The sequence below is a fragment of the Orcinus orca genome, chromosome 6 (genome assembly GCF_937001465.1).
Source record: "Orcinus orca chromosome 6, mOrcOrc1.1, whole genome shotgun sequence".
Classification (NCBI taxonomy): Eukaryota; Metazoa; Chordata; class Mammalia; order Artiodactyla; family Delphinidae; genus Orcinus; species Orcinus orca.
The window spans coordinates 88,744,776-88,752,371 of NC_064564.1; positions in this window are offsets into that span (position 1 = coordinate 88,744,776).

Consider the following 7,596-nt stretch of genomic DNA (forward strand, 5'->3'; position numbering starts at 1 on the left):
CCAGCCGCTCCGCGGCATGTGGGATCTTCCCAGACCGAGGCACGAACCCGTGTCCCTTGCATCGGCAGGCGGACTCTCAACCACTGCACCACCAGGGAAGCCCTATGTATTTTTTTAATTTACAAATCATGCTGCTTTTTAAATCAGTTGTTTTCTATTGAACATATTTATTATTTAATTGTTTTTATGAGAAGTGATCTTCAAACTTTTTAGTAGCAAAAACCTTTCCTGAAACAAAATTTTATGTGAACCCTCAATATACAAATATTGCTCTGCTTAAAGGATAATTAAGGAGTCACACCTGTCTGTGAGTCCTACTCTGTGTCCACCTCTGGCAGCCTCGTAGCCATCTTTTTTTTTTTTTTTTTTTTTTTTTTTGCGCTACACGCGCCTCCCACTGCCGTGGCCCCTCCCGCCGCGGAGCACAGGCTCTGGACGCGCAGGCTCAGCGGCCCTGGCTCACAGGCCCAACCGCTCCGCGGCACGTGGGATCCTCCCGGACCCGGGCACAAACCCGCATCCCCTGCATCGGCAGGCGGACTCCCAACCACTGCACCACCAGGGAAGCCCAAAGCCATCTTAATAGGACCCCAGCAGTCTGAAAATCACTATCTTGGTTCCGTTTGTAATGAATGCATTCCAATTCATGAATGACCCACAGTTTTGGTAACTCACATGGTGATAACACCTGAGTATTACCACTTCTTCTCCTTTAGACCACAAAGAAAGTTCTGCAGTTGTCTAATGAGAACCAACCACATTCACTCACATCCCTCAACATGCCTCAAGAAAAGATTGTTTTGTCCAATCCTCCAATAAGGCCTTTTTAAGGTAGATAGGTGCGTGAAGCCGAAAGGACTTGTGAGGTCTTACAATGGAAAGGGAGGGAATTGCCAGCTGGGAAATAGATCCAGGAAAGGGAAAGATAGATGGTGAGGAAGAAGATAAAGATATCTGGTTTGGTTTGTAAAGATAAAGTCCAAGAAAAAATATGAAAGAAATTTTGGACAAAGAGGTAATGGAGCTAATTGGAAGCGACTGCAGAGGATGGAAAAGATATTGTAAGTTGGAGGAATTTGACATCTTCAGAGCAATTGGAACAGGAAAGCTCCAAAATGCTTTTTCCTAGGTAATTAACTAGTACCCACCCAATGCTATTTCTTTATAATACAGCATCTTTCCTGTTATATGAATTTATAATGAATTTATAACTTCATTATATGCTAATAAATTATATACACTTGTGACTGTTTCTAGACTTTTGATTCTTTTCTTGTGATCTGCATATCTATTTCTGAACCAGTTCCACACAGAACAAATCATACTTTCACCATATGTTTTAATAACTTACAGGGCAAGTCTCCCTTCATTACTTTTTTAAAATATTTTTTAGATATTTTTAAATGTTTGTAATTCCATCTAAACTTTAGAATCATTTTGTTGAATTCCCAAAACCTGTCCTTTTTATTTTGGTTAGAAGTTATAGAGTAATTTAGAGGAAATTCACATTTTTATCATTTTGACTCTTTTCATCCAGAAATATGGTCTGTCTCTCCACTTATTCAAGTCTTCTCCTGCCCTCGGGAAGTTTTGTTGCTTTCTTCATACAGTCCTGCATACTTGTTAAATTAATTCCTTGGTCTCTATTTTTTATTGCAATTGTGAAAGAAATCTTTTTTTTCTATATAATTTTCTAGCTGGTTTGTGTTGGCATTTATTAGTTTGTATTGGTTCATATATGCATGGGAAACCAACATGCATTATGTATATATGTATACACATACATGTGTATATATGATATGACATGTATGTATATATATGGGCACACACACACTAACCAGACTGCCTATCAAAAATTCATACTAATTCTAAAAGTTCTTCATTTGTTTTGCTTATATTTCCTAAGTATTTTCTGGGTAATGATAATTTTGTCTTTTCCTTTCCAAAATATATACTTATTTTTCTGTTTAAAACAATGGCTAGGAACCCCCATAATAATGTTAAATATTTTCAGTGGTATATGGCACCTTTAATTGAATGTTTCTAAGTTCTAATCATTAAATGTTTATTCTTAGTTTCTCATGATTAGGCTTTAGTATGTTAAGAAAATCTCCTTAGTAAGTCCTACCTTACTAAGAGTTTTATCAATAATGGATAGTAAATTGTATTAAGTGCCTTTCTGGCATCGTGTTTGTTCCTCTTTTAGCCTATTTAATATAATGAATTACATTAATAAATTTCATGTTGAACTAACCATAAATTCCTCAAATAAGCCCTACATTACATGGTTATAGTATAATATGTTTAATTACATCGATTTTCATAGGTTAGATTGATACAGTTGTGTGTGTACATTAGTTTTGTCAGATTTAGGTATCAGAATTATGTCTGCTTCAAAAAATGAATTGAGGAGATTTCTATACATTTCTAATATCTAAAATACTTACTTAACAAAAGAAATATCTTTTCCTTGAACATTTCCAGGAATTACCCATAAAATCATCAAAGCCTCATGCTTTCTGGGTGGAATAGATCTTTGACAATCTTTAAAATTCCTTCTACGGGTCCTGGTATATGCAGGTCTTTAATTAATTTTGGAAACTTGATTTTTTTTTCCATCCATTTTATCATGACTTTCAGATCCATTAGCTTGAAAATGAGCATCATGTTCACTTGTGACTTATCTCCCTCACCTCTGTGGTTTCATGCTCATTTACAATTCTGTGGTGCTGGTTTTCCTTTCTTCTTCTTTGGCCTTAGTTAGAGGTTTTGTTTGCTTTTTCTCAGTAGATTAAATGGATTTATCATTTCCCTTTATGTTTGCCAACTCTGTAATTTTTGCATTTAACTTTGTTTCTATCTCCTACATCCTCATTTAATAGAACATCCTCATTGTTCTATTTCTAATTTCATCAATCATTTATTCTTCCCTTTTTCATATATTTATATGTTTAAGGCAACAAATCTGCTAAGTACTGCTTTGGCCATACCCTTAAGTTTTTAGGAGCAGTTTTCATTGTCATTAATATATACATTTTCTCTTTGTCCCAAAAGTGATTTAGGAGAATGTTTTTTGATTTATTCAAGAGTTTAGATTTTTTGGCTTTAATCAATTTCATTGTTATGGTATTGTAGTCAGAGACTGTGGCGTATACATTTTCTGCTTTTAGAAATTTAAGTTTTCTATTTGGCCCATTATATAATCACATTTTATAAATGTTTAATATGGACACTGGGAAACAATGTATATTGTCTCTTTGTTAGGGCATAGAGTTTAATATATATCACTAATTTTTCTCAACTGAATTTTATATATCCTCATTTCTTTATCCATGTATCTTCTCAATTACTGAGTTGCAGTTACTGTGATCATCTCAAATCCCCCTAGTATTTGCAATATTTTGGTTTATATAGTTCAGTGTTGTACCCTCCAGATATAAATATCTCTTATAAATTCTACCTTTTATCACTACAAAATGCATTACTTTGTTTTATTTAATATTTCACATAATGCTTTTGCCCTGAAATCTATGTCTGATGGTACTACCACCCATTCGTTCTTTACTATAATTTTTGCCCAACTTGAAATTTAACACCCCTTGCTCACTGTTATAATGGCATACAGCTAACTGTTGGTTTGGTTTGTATAGAGGTAAAATATACATACAATGAAATGCCTAACCTTAAGTGTACATCTTTTTATTTTTTTAAGTCTACATCTTGATAAGTTTTGATAAATGTACCAATCCATGTAACTACCACACCAATCAAGATATTGAACATTTCCATCACTCCAGAAAGTTACCATATGCCCCCACAGGCAACCACTGTTCTTATTTCTATCAACATAAATTTTCCCTCTTCTATAATTTTATATAAATAGAATCATTCAGTTTGTTATTTTGTGTCTGGCTTCTTTCACTGAACATGATGTTTGGGGGATTTGCTCTTATTGCTGCATATATCAGTAGTCCATTCTTTTTTCTTGCTGAGTAGTATTCTTTTATATGAATTATACCATAATTTATCCTTCTGTTGATGGATATTTGGGTTCTTTCCAGTTTGGAGCTAGTATAAATAAAGTTGCTGTGAATATTCTTTTGCATGTCCTTTTGTGGGCATATGTTTTCATTTCCTCTGGATAAATACCTAGAAGTGGAATTTCTGGGCCACAGCACAGGTATATGATTAATTTTTCAAGAAACTGCCAAATATTTTCCAAATGATTGTATAATTTTGTACTCCTAACGGCAGTTTCTCCACATTCTCACCAGCAGTTGGTGTTGTCTATCTTTTTAATTTTAGCCATTATAATGGATATGAAATGGTATCTCATTGTAATTTTTTTTTTTTTTTTTTTTTTTTTTTTTTTTGCGGTACGCAGGCCTCTCACTGTTGTGGCCTCTCCCGTTGCGGAGCACAGGCTCTGGATGTGCAGGCTCAGCGGCCATGGCTCACGGACCCAGCCGCTCCGTGGCATGTGGGATCCCCCCGGACCAGGGCACGAACCCGCGTCCCCTGCATCGGCAGGCAGACTCTCAACCACTGTACCACCAGGGAAGCCCCTCACTGTAATTTTAATTTGCATTTTCTCTGAAGACTAATGGTAATAAGTAATTTAATGTGCTTAATGGCTATTTGTACACATTCCTTTATGAACTACCTGCTCAAGTCTTTTGCCCATTTTGTATGGAGTTGTCTATTTATTATTGATTTGCAGGAGATATGTATATTGTAAACATTTTCACCCAGTCTGTGTCTTCCCTTTTCATTTCTTGTTGTGGTAACTTTTGATGAGCAAAAGGTTTGAATTCCAATTTATCAATTTTTTTTCCTTTCTATTTAATGCTATTTATGCTCTCTCTGGGAAATCTTTGCCTAACCCAAGTGTGTGTTTTCTTCTAGAAGCTTTATAGTTTTTGATTTTACATTGGTGTTGATGATCTACTTCTTAAGTATTTTATGGTTTTCGGGGTTTTCTGATATAGAATTATATTCTTAATTGCATTTTCCAATTGTTTGCAACTGATCTATAAAAATATAATTGAACTTGTTTCTGTGGTCTTTCTAAATGCATTTATAAGTACCAGTAGTTGTTTTACAGATTCCTTAAGATTTTCTAAGTACAGAATTATGCCTTTTGCAGGCTTTATATCTTTTACTTCTTTTTCTTGCCTCATTGCAATGGCTAGGAGTGCCAGTGCAACATTAAATAGAAGTACTAAGAGAGGACATCCATACTTTGTTCTCAGTCGTGAGGAAAGGCTTTCAATATTTCAGTGCTAAATACGATGCTGCTACAGGTGTTTTATAGATGCTCTTCAACAAGTTAAAGAAATTTCTTTCTATTCCTGATTTGCTGAGTCAAAAATTATTGAATTTTGTGAAATGCTCTTTCTGTATGTATTGAAAGGATTATATAGGTTTTCTCCTTTATTATGTTAAAATGTGAAATACATTAATTTTTGGGTTAAGCAATTTTGTTTCCTGGACTAATCCCCACTTGATCATGATGTATTAACATTTTTATACAGTCCTGGATTCAACCTGATGATATTTTTTAAGGATTTTTATTTCTGTTTTGGTATCTGGATAATACTCACCTCATAAAATGAGTTAGAAAATGTTCCCTCCTCTATTTTCTGAATTTGTTTAACATTCATATTATTGCTTCTTTAAATGTTTGATAGTATTCACCAGAGAGACCATCTGGGCCTGTAGTTTTCTTCACAGGAACGTTTTTTACCACACATTCAAAATTTTAAATACATATAGGGCTATTCAGATTTTCTATTCCATCTTGTATTAGCTTTAGTAAGTTGTGTTTTAAAGAAATTTCAAAACATCTAATTTCTTGAATTTACTGGCATCAAATTTCCATAATATTTCTTTATTAATCTTTCAATGTCAGTATGATCTACAGTGATATTCCTCTTTCATTCCTAATTACGGTAATTTCTGTTTTCTCTCCTTATCAGTCATGGTAAGAGTTCATCAATTTTATTGTACTTTCAAAGGAAAAACTTTTGGCTTTGTTAATTTTCTCTATTAATTGTCTCTTTTCTATTTTTCTATTTCTGCTCTTTATTGAGTTGCTTTGGGTTTAATTGGTCTTCTTTTTCTAATTTCTTAAGGAGGTTTGGAGACAGAGCAAGCTATGAACGAGATTTATGTGTGAAGGACACCAAATTCAAGCCTGAGTATCACTTTCTCTTGAAGTCTTGGAGACGACCTCCAGGTGGCAGACACACACACACACACACACACACACACACACACACACACACACACGATACTTGGTCTCTAGTAGCAGATATTCAGATGTTCTTCATCTTTGGACACAGATTGAGTGTTTCTGCATATTGCAGTACATCGTTTGTAATCCAGGGCCAATCAAAGTCCTGAAGGACCAGTTTGACTGCTTTGAACATGTCTGGACAGTCTACTGGTGCATCATCATGGCCCAGACTAACATAAGTCTGGACTTTCAGGCAAGGATAAGGTCCTAAAGTTTAAGCCTCTGTTTCGCATTTCTAAAGGTTTTCCTAGGAAACCAGTGAAATGAGAGTTGCCTCAGTATCACTGTCTACCTATATTTGAGTTCTTTATAGGTACCAGAATTATGAAGGTTATTTATTCTGGACTGTGGTCCCAGATATCTACAGCTACAATTTTTCAGGTTTTAGCACCCTGATAAACAAGTGATGTCAACCAATTTGAACTAATTAAAATTCTAAAACGTTATCAGGTTATCAGAGTGGTGGGAGAAAAGGTATATGCGAGGGTTGAAGTGAAAGAAAACAAGGGGAAAAGATTATTACAGTTTCAAATATAACTGACGATGTAAGCAAGGGGTTCAAAAACTGGAAACTAAGAGAATTAGATATGCTGCCCTCCAGGATGGAAGTCTGTGGAAGCCAGTGATTTCCAAGGAGGCTTTAGACCTAAAAAGTGGGTTGTTTGGGCTTTCTGGATATCTTCTACTTTCCTCAGATTATTTTCTCCTACCCCTTTCTAACAGTAAGTAGTATGTCTTCCTATGATCTGTTTATTTCCCTGATGAACTTAAATCTGTGGAAACTTTTCCATTGTGAAGTCATGAAATTGCAAAAGAACTTGGAAAAAATAACCAATCCCATTGGAGATAGACCTGCCTCCAACCCGGAGATCTCCTCCCGAATTTGTGGGGCATCCATTCAGTTTCTTTACCACCAGAGCTATATTCAGGGTAACTGAATAAATCTAGAAGTTGTGGGAGCTCTAATGTGGCAGTGGAGGTGAAGGTGGGGCCCACTTGCTAAGAACAGTCTGCTCTCATAAAACATTTAAAGCAAGGCAATATTTTTGCACATTTTTCTGTAATTGAATATCATTAAGATACTGAATATACAATGCATCTTGTTTTTTTTTATTCTTTCAAAAACTATTTATTGAATGCCTACTATATACCAGGCATTGGGCATTGTGCAAGGGATAGAGGGATACAATGGTGAGCAAAGAAACAGAGAAAAGAAAGCTAAAATACAGTCATGAGTGGAAAGGGTAGGAATGGAGGTGGAATGTTGGTGTGCTCCTTTATTACCAAAGACTTTGCAT